The sequence below is a fragment of the Gnatocerus cornutus genome, chromosome 7 (assembly GCF_029298725.1).
Source record: "Gnatocerus cornutus isolate USDA-ARS CGAHR chromosome 7, icGnaCorn1.1, whole genome shotgun sequence".
In the NCBI taxonomy this organism is placed as follows: Eukaryota; Metazoa; Arthropoda; class Insecta; order Coleoptera; family Tenebrionidae; genus Gnatocerus; species Gnatocerus cornutus.
This window is the reverse complement of record NC_142239.1, coordinates 11,766,188-11,781,944: the sequence shown is the minus strand read 5'-3', so window position 1 is coordinate 11,781,944 and position 15,757 is coordinate 11,766,188. Positions and strand designations below refer to the sequence as shown.

Here is a 15,757-nt window from a genome sequence, read left to right as displayed (position 1 = left end):
TGACGGTAATTTACGGTTGCGCTCTAAATTCGTAACAAGCTGTGATTTTCCGTCTACTTAGTATTCAATAAATGCAACCGTAAAGGAAATAATCAGATTATACCACCGTAAATAAATTTCTCTTAGGCATGTGTTACGTGAATTGTAATTTGAATGTTAGATCGTCTAATGAGCATAATAGCGCCATTATGGTACCACCTGTGGACGAAACAGGTCCTCGTTGCGAAATCAAACAGTGTCATCTCTTGTAAATCGTTCGTTGCGAAAGAGATCTTTACTTCGGAAGCCGCTGGGTGTGCTGGGTGTGGTTACGCGAGCTACCATAGCACCCAGCGGGGGTCGTTCGCATTTATGGGCGAAAACGCCAACTTGCCCATTTGCAGTAAGTCACGGGAGGTGCGAACTTTATTAGGTCACCTTTGGTGCAAAACCCAGGAAGAAATGTCTCTCTAATGATAAATCAAATAATTATTGAGAATAATTAAAACGGTACGCAATTCCTGCTGCAGCAGGGCGTGTCCACTTTTACTATCGTCTTGCAAAAATCCGTTCGTCGCTTGATCCCGCGTCGAAGTCTCCCGAGTTTGGGCTCCTGCGACCGCTGCGGCGAACCAGGAACTGGTCAGTCCACCCAAGAAAACGGTATCAAGTGAGGTCCATCCGCAAAACACTTTCGATCTCGAGACAGCAGAACTAGAGCAATATCTTGTATAAGCCCGCTAGATATCGAGAGCTGCGGACCAGTGCTCTGTCAGACGTCGGTGGGAACGCACGCTTAGCGCTTTTCGCGATCCTGCACACGTGTGTGGCGACCACTACCATGAAGTCTTAGTGCTTTGTGCGAAAAACTTGTGCCTGTTCGGATTTTTCAGTGAGTGGAAATGAAAATTGTGGAAAATTTTCGACAGTGATCGTGAGCTCAAAAATCATAATTATAAGGTCAGTACCGCAACCTTCGCGCTGATTCCCATGTGATGACACCGAGAGAATTATTGCAGGACGAGTCACCGATCTATTATCCTCTCGCACAATCAAAGTGTCGTAAATTGCCGTCTAACAACCACTTAAAGAGTTTTTAATTGCTTTTACAACTACCTAATAATCTCGCGGCAAATTTCTTCATTACACGCGCAATTTCGCACTTTCAGCCCCCTGAAAAAATCGGCTATAATTGCGCCAGTGTTTGGTCGTGCCCGCAATTAAGCGTTGCCAAATCCTGCAATCCTGCAACGGTCCTTTCGTGTCCTTTTAATCGGAATCTCGCACGTTTCTGTCTGTCTATGGTTTGAATGAGCGCGTGTCCATCACCCGTTCATTATCCCGGTCACGTGCGACCTGTGACCTGTGACGTCACCAACCCCTTTCAATCACCTGTTGCAATCACACCCCGCCAGTGAGGTCTTAACCTTGCTCCACAAAGTCCAAGTCTAGAGCCTCGTTAGTGGTATTGTTGGGTTAATGTTGCGTTACGTAACAATAGCGGGAAAAATCCGATGGGTTCTGAAGAGATAACAGAAGCAGGATTGCGCAAATCGCATTGTCTCGACTTAATTACTATTAATATTCGATATTCAGGGTCGGCCCGGGGTGGTGTCCAGCACACTTTCTAATTAACCGATTTGGAAAAGTGCTTCCGAGATGAAGAAGCGCGATAAGAGAGCACTTTCGCGAAAAATCGCCGAGTTTCGTCACCGTCATCAAGGTGGAGCTTTTCGTCGATTTTCCGCTTGCACGATTAGCGTAGAAAGCGAGTATCCTCTAATCAAGTAGGCCGATGTCACAGCCGTCTCTGATACGTCCGCCCGCAATCCGCCACGGAAAAAATTGCATCAAATCGAAAGCCATCAGTCATCATTAGTGGTCTATTCGAAAAGCTGGAACGTAGTTTTGTAACCGTTTCAATACCACCGTGCAAATACGGCGAAATTTACATGAAAAGAACGCATTTCTCATAGTTATAAAGACGTTACGACATCGGATAAACGACAAACAATAACGTTTCTTTAGATGAAGGATCGATCTGATATGGTGGAGGAACAGACGCAACTTTTTCAGGAATTTGATGGACATTACAGATTGGGAAGAGAAACTGCTGGGAAATGCAGGCAATAAAGTGAAGAAAACGCGCTTTAAAATTGTTCAATTTTTGTTAAAGCGCCATAAATTTGACCTTATCTTACTTTGATTTTCTTGGAGATTTTAATGATAGAGTCAGAATTTGACTACTTTTCTCATCTCCGAAGATATGTGCGATTAAAGCCGCAAAATAAAATGCATTTGGAGTCAAACTGATAAAATTTTGGAATTTTTTTAAAACGGACTTTTAGTGCCAAATTTTTTTACAATTCCAATAAAATTGACATTAGTCAAAGATTTTGAAGCGTTCCATCTAGTCATACTAGTTTCAACCAGTTTTAGCTAATTTTTAGTCATACAGCTCCTTCTCAAATTGAAAGACTAACAAATTTAGCAACATGATCAAATTTTGAGACTTGTTTAAAAGGTCTTAAAAATAACAAATTTGTTTCGATTTGATAAAAATTTTCATGAGGCAAAGATTGTGAATAGTTTTATCTAGTTGTATTTATTAGTTTCAACTAGTTTTGACCATTTTTGAGTCATACAGATCCTTCTCAAATTGGAGGACTCAAAAAATTTGACCAAAAATTTAAGTAGTCCTCAACTGACGAATTAAGCTCGGATACCGCATATTTGGTTTTACCCCACTCAAAATTTCTTGAGGTTTTTGATTATGTAGTCAGAATTGGACTACACTTCTCATTTCCAAAAATATTTGCGAAAAAAATTGCGCTTGAAGTCGGTACTAATCAAACTTGCGATTTTTTTTAAATGTACTTATATTAGTGCCAATTTTTTTCCGATTGCAAAAAAAATTTCAGTGGTCAAAGATTTTTAAGCGTTCTTTCTAACCATACCAGAATTAACCAGTTTAGACCAATTTTGACAAATATAAATCCTTCTTAAACTGAAAGGCTCAACAAATTTGACCAAAAATTTAAATAGCCATAAGGTTGACAAATTTTGGCCCAAATGCCACAAGTTTGGTTTTGTTTTACTCAAAATTTTTTGAGAATTTGAATGATGTAGTCAGAATTTGCTTTTTAATTACTTTTTAAAAATTTATTTATCTGAGTGTAAATTTTTTTCCGATTGCAATAAAATTTTTATTAGTTAAAGATTATGAAGTGTTTTTTTCAAACGTACCAGATTTAGCCAGTTTTGATCAATTTTAAGACGTACAAAATCTTCTTAAAATCGAAAAATAAGAAAATCTGACCAAAAATTTAAAAAGTCATAAGTTGATGAATTTAAACCCAATTACCACAAGTTTGGTCCTACTTTACTTCGAATTTCTTAAGGATTTTAACGATGTAGTTAAAATTTGCCTACACTCCTCATCTCCGACAATATTTGTAACACAAGTCCTGAACAAACTGCCTTTGGAGCAAACTGTTCTAAATTTGTGACTTTTTTAAAATGTATTTATTTTAGTGTTAAATTTTCTTTCGATTGTAATAAAATTTTTAATAAAGAAAGATCTTGAGGTGTTTTTTCTAACTATACCAAATTTAACTAGTTTTGACCACTTTTGAGACACACAGATCTTTCTCAAATTGGAGTACTCAAAAAAACTGGCGAAATTTTAAAATGCTATAAATCGGCGAATTTAGGCTCAGTACCTACAATTTTAAACTCAACTTACTCAGAATTTTTTGAGGATTTTAGTGATGTGGTCAGAATTTGACTACTCTCCCCAACTCCGAAGATATTTGCGACAAAAATCTAAAAAAAATGCGTTTAGAGTCGAACTGCTCAAAATTTGACTTTCTTTTTAATAACCTTACATTTATGTCTAATATTTTCGCGATTGTAATAAATGTTTTCATAGTCATAGATTTGTGAGCGTTCATTCTAACAATACCAAATTTAACCATCAGTTTTGACCAATTCTCAGCCTCTTTGGCTTGGAGAAGAGTGTTTTGAAAGACAGTGATGCCAATCTTGCCGCCTTGAAAGTACCAAAGCTCAAGATCAAGAATCCAACCTTTTATAAATAAATAACTAACTGTCAAATTGCGACCTGAAGTAACAATTTGATGGCAAATACAGTTTGAAGCAGCCATAGAAATGGTTGAAAATGTGTAAGTCTCTTGGCAGCGATTTAAAAATTTCCAATGAGCACATCCTGTCCATATAATTTCATTCCATTGGCAACATTGTAGTCGTGCACGCGGCCGATTTTACCATCGGACATTAACTGTAATTTACGCTGAAAAATCCTCTTCCTTTCAAGTCCGATAGTCTCAATTAACCGGTTCCAACTCGCTTTCAGTTGAGAAAAATGGCATAAACCGGGTAAAAAACTCGTCGATTTCACAACAATACGAGATCGTGAGTGATTAGGTCCCGAAATTCCTCCGGTTTACGCATGCAGAAGAACTTTCTATCGATTTTATCACCGCCGAACTAATAAACTGATCGATTAATTAAGAGGCACTTTCGCTACTGATGTTCACAATGTTGTTGAAAAAATGAACTTTTAAGACCTCTTGATCTGTGACAAAATGCTTAGATCCGAACCTGTTACACTTTCTAAATAATTACGTGTTGACATGTCGTGTTTACCGTCAAAAATTGCCTATCTCGACCATTTAGCGAAAGTTACCATGTTATTTGATGAAAAAGAGACGGATGTCGTCGCTTTTGTTCATTTTACGCTGAAAAGTTCAATTTCGAGCCGAATCGTGCCGTAAAAATGAAACTGCGACTCCTTTTGTCCAGAGGACAATGGCAGATGGCAGTCTAGTTCCCAAGAGTGTTAAGTAATTCACTTTTCATATTCCCAGAGGATGAATGGACATGTTAGCATAAATGATATCGTAAAAATTTCGTGTTGGAGATAACCCGAAGAATGGGGCAATCACGCGAAAAGTCTAAGAAAAAAACGTTTTCTCTCTCCTTGGTTTTACAATAAAAACACAATCGATGATACCAGTTTCCATACTTCATACCTGTCAAAGAGATTAAACGATCCGAAGAAAGTAAATCTTGTAGACTTTAACATTTATCTGAAAACAAAGTAGGTGTGCCTTCTAGACTCACTCTTGTGGAAAACATGCTCTGACCAACTGACCTAGAGAAAATCGCAAAAAATCAAGAGCCTCCAACACGTAATCGTCCTTGGTAAAAGAAACGCCCATCACGTGAAAGAATCCCATTATCATACTGTACCAAAAATTGAGGCTAATTATGACTCGACCAAGACAAAATCTTCCAAAGACGACGACGGGAGTGATATATAGGGTGGTTCCGCTTTTTGGAAATGTGAAAGGTCTGCTAATGTAACATTTTTGTTTAATGGTGTGCACGATTTATCTCGTGTGTTTCTAGCTTAACGATGCAAATAAATCGCAACCGGCGACATCTGGACCATGATTTATTGCACTTTTGAGGCGTGAATCATGCCGAAAATTTTCAGAGAAAGGGGATTTATGGCGCGCGGTTTTACCTAAAATGCTTCCTGCTTCAAAGGTGTTAGTTGACACTCGGACAAGAATTTCTAAAACTTTTTTCCAGCTCAGTCTGAGAAATTAAGTTTCATTTTTTTTTATTTTTTTTTTATTTCATTTTACATTTTTGGCCTCCATAAATAATCGAAATTGATCTAATATAAGGAAATCTGAGAAAAGTCACATATTTTGTCAGTTTGAGGCAAATTTTGACATTGAAATCCTCAAGAAATTCTAAGTAATATAAGATAAAATCAAACTTCTAGCTATTTATCAATTTGAAGTTGGAATCTTGATCTTAAGGTTTGGTATTTTTAAGGTGGCATCACTTATCTTCAATAAACACTGTTCTTTAAGCCAGAGGCTGAGCTTCTCTTGTCATACTAGATATAGTTAAGCTGAGCTTTTCATGTCATGCTTGATATAGTTAGGCTGAGTTTTCGAAAAAGAAGCTCAGCCTTTGGCTGAGCTTTTTATGTTATATTTGATACAGTTAGATAGAGTCTAACTAAATTTTATGACTTTTTTAAAACGTACTTTTAGTGCCAAATTTTTTTCCGATTGCAATAAAAGTTTCATTAGTCATAGATTTTGGAGTGTTCTTTTTAGTCATACTAGTTTCAACCAGTTTTCATCAATTTTCAGTCATACAGCTCCTTCTCAAATTGAAGAACTAAAAAATTTGGCAACCTGATCAAGATTTTGATCAAGATTTTGATTTAAGATCAGAATTAACCAGTTTAGACCAATTTTGAGAAATTTAAATCCTTCTTAAACTGGAGGCTCAAAAAATCTGATCAAAAATTTAAATAGCCATAAATTGACGAATTTAGACCCAATTGCCACAAGTTTCATTTTATTTTACTCGAAATTTCTTGACGATTTCGATAATGTAGTCAAAATTTGGCTACACTGCTCGTCTCTGGCAATATTTGAAGTGGGATTGATCAAAATTTTTGACTTTTTAAAAATGTATTTATCTGAGTGCCATATTTTTTTTTCCGATTGCGATAAAATTTTCATTAGTCAAAGATTCTGAACTATTCTTTCTAACTATATTAGTTTTAACCAGTTTTGACCAATTTTCAGTCATTCATCTCAAATTAGAAGACTAAAAAAATCTGACCAAAAATTTAAAAAGTCATGAAAAGTTGATGAATTTAGGCCCAGTTGACACAATTTTAGTCTTATTTTACTCCAAATTTCTTAAGGATTAAAATGATGTAGTCAGAATTTGCCTACACTCCTCACCTCCGACAATATTTTTGACTACAAACTGCTCAAAATTTGTGACTTTTTCAAAATGTATTTATTTTAATGTGAAATTTTCTTTCGATTGTAATAAAATTTTTAAGAAAGAAAGATTTTGAAGCGCTTTTTTTACTATACCAAATTTAACCAATTTTGACCACTTTTGAGACACACAGAACTTTTTCAAATTGGAGGACTCAAAAAAACTGGCGAAAATTTAAAATGCTATAAATCGACGAATTTAGACTTGGTACCCACAAATTTCAAATTAACTTAATCAGAATTTCCCGAGGATTTCAATGCTGTAGTCAGAATTTGCGTACATCCCGCATATCCGAGAATATGTGCGATTATAATGACAACTAAAGTCAAACTGGTGATTGGTCCTTTCTTCGGTCGATATCTCATTTATTTTTAAAGTAAATTTGAGTTAGTAAAGCTCATTTAATGCAGAATTTCACGCAGATTCTAAATCTGGGTTCGAAATTTACACATGACAGCAAATAACCGAGTTATGGGCGTTTTCGATGGTCGATTATTTCGCGAAAAAAATTTCCGACTCATTAAATGAAAATTTTCTATTTTTTTTTGTTTTCTTATTCTAGGCGTCGTTAGGCTGCGCTCTTCTTGCCATACTAGACATAGTTAGGAGTTTCCAAAAAAAAAAAAATGGTAACACTGCAAAACAATCGAAAACTGACACCTAGAACGTCGATTGACATTCAGTGCTGCCAAAACCTCGTTGAAAGTCATAGCCTGTTTGATTTTTCTGACTGGTCATCCGATAGGCTCCTTCATATCATGGTTTTGACAGGCGGATGGCAGGTCTACCAACTCGCAAACGAAAAAAACGTATTTCTCCAACCGGGAAAAAGTTGAAAGTCGGCTCCATGTGTTGCCTTCCTGCACTTGCGTCCGTCCTTATGCAAATCGAGTTCACCATTCCGCTTCATCCATCCAATTTGGAACGGAATTACGAACACGTCTCAGATATGTGGATAGCATGTAAAACACGTTCGTGCACAAAGATGTATTGCAGTGCTAGATATTAACGCTGTATAATCCTTGCTAGGATATAAATACTGCTGGTACGCCATATCTAGATCTAGTAACCTATGACCCACGTACACCTGTCACTATTTATTACATAAGTGCACGTTCTGAACGCAGCAGCCGTCCGCTAGGTGTCGCTGAGTAGAAATTTGATCGTTTCTGTTGTAAGAGAGGAAGTTGTAATGGTGACAATTATTGTTGTCGTTGTCGATCGAAAGAATTTCTTAATTACGTTCTACATAGTTTCGCGGAGAGGAAAAAAGGCGCTCTTCTTAATAAATCGCAATTAAACAAGTCGGATGGCAGTGATGGAGTGTCGCAAGACTCGGATTTAATAGAACGTAATAAGATGGCCGTTTTGATGTGGACGTTATTATGTGTTTGAGTATGCAAGAAGAGTATCAATAAATGTCAGGAACTTATTCAATTTATCTTGCGAGAAAAGCGACAATAATGGCGACCGTAAAGTTTTATGTTGTCATTGTTGATGTACTAAAATGTTGCACGGATAATCAAAGAGATGAGCGCCGTAAATTATACGTTAACACCGACTCTGGGTGGCGCACGAAAAATTTCTGATTGACGCATCTCTGTCAGGGTAGTCGCGACGATTGCCAATAACGGAACTTAATTAGGTTGGTATCACTTTAATCGCCTCGTTAAACTCTCCTAACTAATGGTAATCGCTTCTGCGCCTTCCCTAATTAATCCTAATAGCGGCGTAAGGCTATCTGGGTGGCATATGTAAATCCACCTTTAGCCATGGTAAAAATCACTGCGTGACACTTATTAGGTGAAGAACTATTAGTCGGAAACGTAAACATAAACGCAACAACTAATACACCCATTCAATTATTCTGCCCAGAATGCTTTAGACTTATTTATTACCTACCTATAGAAATTATATTGGTGGGATAAACCAGCTAATTATACACTTTTTATTTTTTTTTTAATTTTAGCTGAACGGTTTTACATGAAAATTACCAAAACTACAGCTCTTAATATTTGTTTGGACATTTTTGGTTTATCCTCAAAATAAAAAATTCTAAAATTTATCTCTTTTGCTATATAATTTTGAAATTTATCACGATAAATAAGCAACTCTAAACTATATTAATATCTTCAAATTTGATAGTTTTGCTAGAGCTGCACGCTTTTTTTTATAAAAAAACAGTTTTTTTTTGTTCATGTTCTAAATAAAAATTTTCAAAGTTTGTCTCTTTTTCTCTACAAATTTGGAATTTGACACAAATAGTAGCCAAGTCTAAATTAGTGATCTCACCAAGTTTGATTGAGTTACAGACCTAAACATATTTTTTTTAGAATTTAGAATTTTAGCACGATTAATAAGCAAGTATAAATTAGTAATCGCTCTAAATTTGATAGTTTTGGGGTAAAATTTGTCACAGGGACATGCTTTTTAATCCAAAAGATGTGTTTTTCTGTTAATCATCCAAAAAAAAATTCCAAAATTTTTTTTAAATGCTCTATAATTTTGCTATTTAGCACAGTTAAAAACCACATTTAAATTAATAACCTCACCGAATTTTATTACTATGGCGTTAAAATTACCGGAGTTACACTCATAAACATATTACTTTTAAATTTTTTGTTTACTTACGCTCAAAATAAAAAAATTCTAAAATTAGTTTCTCTTTCTACATAATTTTGAAATTCAGCACAATGAATAAGCTAGTCTAAATTAGTAATATAAAATTATATAAAATTGCCAGAGCTACATGCTTTTTAGTAAAAAAAAGTTTTTTTTGTTAAGGCTCCAAATAAAAAATTCCAAAATTTGTCTCGTTTGCTCCATAAATTTGTTATTTGATCTAGTCAAAAACCACATCTAAATTAGTAAGCTCACTAAATGTCATTATTATGGCGTTGAAATTACCGGAGTTACAGCTCTAAACATATTATTTGAAATTTTTTTGAAAATGTTTGGTTTGTCCTCAAAATAAAAATTTTTGATATTTGTCTCTTTGTCTCTATAATTTTGCAATTTTACACAGTTAATAAGCGGATACAAAGTAATAACTTTTCTATATTTGATAGTTTTGGCGTTTACTTTGCCAGAGCTACAAGCTTTTTAATTACAAAAATTTTTTTGTTTCGTTAATCTTCCAAATAAAAAAATTCCAAAATTTGTCTCTTTAACTCTATAATTTTTAAATTAAGCACGATTAATAAGCAGGTCTAAATTAGTACTTTCTCCAAAATTGATAGTTCTGGCATTAAAATTATCAAAGTTATAGGCTTTATAATAAAAAACGTTTTTTTTGTTCAGGCTCCAAATAAAAAATTCCAAAATTTGTCTCGTTTGCTCTATAATTTTGCTATTTGGCCCAGTTAAAAACCACATCAAAATTAGTAACCTCACCAAATTTCATTGCTATGGCGTTGAAATTACCGGAGTCACAACCCTAAACATCGTTTTAGAAAATTTTTGGTTTATTTTCAAAATTTGTCTTTTTTTTCTACAATTTTGCAATTTGACTCATTTAATAACAAAGCCTAAATTAGTATTCTTACCAAATTTGATTGCTATGACGTAAAAATTACCAGAGCTACAGGCCCTAACATATTTTTTAGAAATTTTTGGTTCATACGCAAAATAAAAAATTCCAAAAATTGTTTTTTTTACTGCTTAAATTTGCAATTAAGCACAACTAATAAGTAAATCCAAATTAGTAACCTTGCCCAAATTTCATGATTTTGAAAGTAAAACTGTCAGAGCTACGCGCTTTTTAATAAAAAAACAGTTTTTTTTGTTTAGGTTCCAAATAAAAAATTTAAATATGTCTCTTGTACTTTTTGCAATTTGGCACAGTTAATGAACAGGTCGAAGTGTGTACGTTTATAAAATTCCATTTCATGGCGTTAAAATTGCCAAAGTTACAGCCGTAAACATATTTTTTTGTAAATTTTTGGTTCCTATCCTCAAAATAAAAATTCCAAAACTTGTCATTTGTATTTCACAATTAAGCTTATTAAATGAGCTTTTCAAAACACTGTCGAGCAACTTCATAACTGCGAGTTTCCAAAAAAAAAACAAAGAAAACAAATGTTTCTACAACAGAACCTAAAAAAATCATTTTTCAAATTATTTTTAAATCTGGTCCTGATGAACAATAAGAAGAAACTTCCGTCGTGCAATTAACAAAAAAACAGTATAAAAATGTACATCACTCCCGCCGAAACCTCACAGCACAACCCGCGTGGTGTAAATCCCTGTGACATTTGGTTTTCCAGAACAATCGCGCATACAAATTGCATTAATTACGACAATTGAGTGAATGTCATCGGAGGATGTAAATGTGCGTCTCGTAGGCCATGACGAGGTTAGGGCTGAATCACACCTAGTATTGTTATTAAATAAGAATAATAACATATTATATGTTAATGTAATCCATACGGCGTTTGAAATGTGACATCCTAGACTGTTTAAATTAACATTTGATTTAGGCGTCGACTCGTTCATGGGCTGAACGAAAATCATTGTTCATATGATAATGTAACGTTATGCAACGTCGAATTTTATACCGAAAGAAAAAAATTCGCCAATGAAAGTTTGGATCATCAGTTGAATGTTAAGCACGCCTCACGGTAAAAATGAACAATGCACACATTGATAAAGCGAGATAAGAAGGAGATGAATGACTCCCTCTGGCGTCACGATTCGGTAAAAGTTAAGTGAGACGTTGAATTTGTTTGTATGCAACTCGGGCCCCATTATTCAAATTAGTACAATTACCAAATCTCGGAGTTCCGTTTTGATCATCCATCAATCGCGCTCATGGGTGCCAATCAAAGTCGTAAATGCGCTGTTTACCGAATGGATTTACCGCCGCGCTACTGCTTCGACTTTTATGGCTCGTTACATTAATAAGAGCGGACTAAAACGCAGTCACATCAATAAGAACAAAATAAGCTCTTACGTGCGTGATCCACTTTCGTACGCATGCATACATCCTGATCGGAAAGAGAAACTGGACGATGGCTAAGTTCGTTCATCGCTAAATCTCTGATCTAGTTTTATGGTACTATCACTTGGCGTCGGCTGCCATCTCGTTTCTCTGATGGATTTTGCCCGCTTTTGGAAGAAGGAGCAAAAAACGGGAGAAATTTAGCCAAACTCGATCGCTTTCATTCATTTTTCCCAAAGCTTCTCAAACAATTAACATACCATCAAACACTTATTAAATTAATTACGCGGCAGCGAGCAGGTGAATTCAACTCTTCAGCCGGCAATTATCGCCCATAAAGCGAGCAATTAACCACCATGGTCGCATTTAGCGAATCCATCATGGTACATCGATTCGTTTCGGCGTTAACACCGCGAAAAGTTCGCAGAAAGACAAAAGTCGCATACAAATTGGTCTCTTTCTACCAATGTCCATGTACCTTGCATATATTAACATCAAAGTCGTCTCAGATCCAGAGATATGCAGCTGTCATCTGCAATTAAATGCCGGCCGCGAGTGACTGACATATTAAGCGATTTTCTTGCAGGAACAAGTGACAAAGTCGATGGGCTTAATTGAAGTTCACTGAACTCCAATTGACACTTAGATGTGCTCTGAGGGACGAGTGCGGGCGCCGCAAGGGCCTACAAAAGGACCGTTGCTTTACATAGTCATTTTTTTTCTCCGGTTTCAACGAAACTTTGCTATCTTTAAGAAGACTACGAGAATACTTTAGTTTCGCAATACGGAGGGTTGTCAATTAATTTAAAAAAAAAAAAACCCTCTGGCTTCTCGGTCCCAATTTATATATTACATAACTCAAGAATTATTACATCGATTTTTCATTGTAATGTCTCATTGCAAAGACTGAAATCTTGGCTTTTTAACGCAGTAACAAAGGCAATGCTATCTCTTATCTTTTATAAGTTGCAGGACAAAGTTTCAGATTTACGAAACTTATGAGTTTCGAGTTGGAAGTAAAAATTTCTAATTTCTAAAACTGTTGGCTTTAGAATTTTCTAATTTTGTAAAAGTCACTAAATAGATAAAATTAATAAATTCCCAAAATTTCGTTGTCCTAGCTTTGAAACTGCTGGAATTATAGTCGTTTATAAAAAATTTTGGAGTTTCGGAATGACCCTAAAATAAAAATTTCTAAAATTTGTCGTTTCGGCTCTACAATTTTCAAATTTAGTACATGTCATAAAATAAACAGAAGTAATAAATTCCCAAAATTTCATTGTCCTAGCTTTGAAATTGTTGAAATTACTATCTTTACTACGAAATTTGGGTGTTTCTGACTGAACCTCAAAATAAAAATTTCAAAAATCTGTCTTTTAGGCTCTACAATTTTGCAATTTGGTACATTAGATTGTCTTGTCAAAACCAATACATTTCCTAGATTTCATTGTCATACCTTTCAAACTCCCAGAATTACAAAATTTGGAAGTTTCGAGTTGGTCGTAAAAATAAAAATTTCTAAAATTTGTCGTTTTGGCTCTACAATTTTTTAATTTAGTACATGTAATTAAATGGACAAAAGTAATAAATTGCCAAAACTGTGTTGTCCTAGCTTTAAAATTGTTGAAATTACAGCCTTTACTATGACATTTGGGAGCTTCTGACTGAACCTCAAAATAAAAATTTCAAAAATCTGTCTTTTTGGCTCTACAATTTAGTACATTTTCTTGGCTGTTCAAAAGCAATAAATTTTTTAGATTTTATTGTCATAGCTTTGAAACTCTCAAAGTTTTTAAAATTTTGAAGTTGCGAATATATTATGAAAATTAAAATTTCTAAAATTTGTCGTTTTGGTTCTAGAATTTCCAAATTTTATACATGGCTTTATATAGACAAAAGTAATAAATTCCCAAAATTTCGTTGTCCTAGCTTTGAAATTCTTGAAATTACAGTTTTTACTACGAAATTTAGGAGTTTCTAACTGAGCCTCAAAATAAAAATTTTAAAAATCTGTCGTTTTGGCTCTACAATTTTAAACTCTGGTGCATTTTATTAGCTGTTTAAAACCAATAAATTTTCTAGATTTCATTGTCATACCTTTGAAACTCTCAGAATTACAAAATTTAGAAGTTTCGAGTTGGTCGTAAAAATAAAAATTTCAAAAATTTGTCGTTTTGGCTCTAGAATTTTCTAATTTAGTACATGTCATTAAATAGACAAAAGTAATAAATTCCCAAAATTTCGTTATCCTAGCTTTAAAATTATTATTATTATTATTATTATTTCTAGACACATATTCAGTTTTAAGGTGACTTTAATGCTAACACAGGCCAGAATAATAAATACAAAAACGTTTGGAGATCTTTTCTTAATTTTACAAATACCTTTGAGTCCTGACCTGAGGAGCACAGTGGACTTCGGATTCACAATCCAAAGCCAATTATAGTCTACTTTAATATCATTTCGTCAAAAATTGTAGTGGAAATAATACTAAACTTCATTTTTCCTGCAGAGAATTTTTGTGCGCGCCGAATTTAACATGCGGCTCTGTGACTGGGCGTTCAACAGTGTGATTTATACAACGTGACAGTTGTGTGGTGCCATCTATTAATCAAAATAGACATGTCGTCACTACTTTGATAAATCGTTTATAAGTCCTCTGCAGGAAAAATGCACACTGGCTTGAAAGACGCCGTTTTAATGCCCCATTTTTGTTTGTTGCAGGTATTTGCGAGCCCGGAGCGCTTCTTCGAGTAAGAAAGAGACTTAGAAAATGTTTGTTCTCCTCCAGCAAGAAAAGCAACGACTCCTTTAATAAGCTAACTGTATTGTCTCTTACTGGGTGTTTCCGTTTGCATATCTTCATAATAGTCTCCTCCACGGCGGCGCGACTAAATATCACCTCTCGTTGATCAAAAGCTTCGACTTCCTCAACGTCTAACAAGCTAATTCATTACGTGACCCCTCCTTCCTGCCATTATATCTGGCATTTAAAAATAGCAATTAACCGAATATCATCTAAAGGTTGCAGTAGCCTCAGCTTCAGAAAAAAATCCGCGCCTCTTGTACCGTTTCGAGGAAGAGTTTTCTTCGACGTCTCGGATGCTATTTGCTCCACTGAATACGAGGAATTTGTTGTTATTCGTGATTAAAACTGGGCGGACTGCATAGCCATTCTATTTGCTCGCCTTCCTGTCATGTGCAACTGTTTCTTTACTTTATTAACGTCGTAAGTCCTGCGCTCGCTCGGATAGCTAGATAGCAAATCACTTTAGAAACTTCCGCGATCGCGGGGAAAAAACGGACGTGTGTGCGAGATTTGGACACACTTTCTTTATAAACGCATGACAAGTGGATGGCGGAGGATAATTGACCAAAAATCGAAATTAACGATTCAGAGATCGGCGAGAAAGTGTATCATTAGACGGACGAGAGGAAATCGTTAATTCAAGAGATTTGTGACCGCGCCGAGAGAAAAATTCGCGGAGAACGAGATCATTATCTTGGCTCCACGCCGGATCAGTGGAAAAGCTAGTTTCTGGTGGTGAGGAAAGAACTTGAGTTCGAATTTGAAATTTTATTTTTTTGAATGTCTTCAGTCTTAAATGCAGACTCGGTCGCTTGCTTAAAGTATTGGTACTCATTTTACGCAGAATTTCGCGTAGAATCTAAAAAGGCAAGATTTGTTAAGATCGGTCCAAAAATAACTGAGTTACGAGCGATCAAAGCTTAGGATATTGGATTTTTAGTTGAAGAATTTTTAAAGCTCGATATCTCCAAAACTAAAAAAGATTTTGAAAAACGGTTTGCACCATCGGCTCATTTTACTTTAGAAAAAGCCTTCAAAAGTCGAATATTCGATAATCAATGTTTTGGGCAAAAAAATTTTGCGACTCAATCGATAAAATTTTTTTAATTTTTTGTTTTTTGATCGCCTCTCGCAAACTATTTGCTTGATCGATCTGAGATTTGGGCAGTTGATAGATCTCTGCT

The 15,757-nt window shown here is 35.2% G+C and overlaps 1 protein-coding gene across 1 annotated transcript in view; it reads left to right on the top strand.

Annotated features, from left to right (window-relative positions):
• The first annotated feature begins 670 nt into the window (after positions 1-670).
• LOC148171015 (histone-lysine N-methyltransferase PRDM16-like) overlaps positions 671-15,757 on the top strand; it is a 34,427-nt gene continuing 19,340 nt past the window's right edge. Inside the window, exon 1 of the mRNA XM_088040670.1 lies at positions 671-939. The gene's annotated coding sequence lies outside the window, so the exon portion shown is untranslated. The remainder of the gene's footprint in view (positions 940-15,757) is intronic.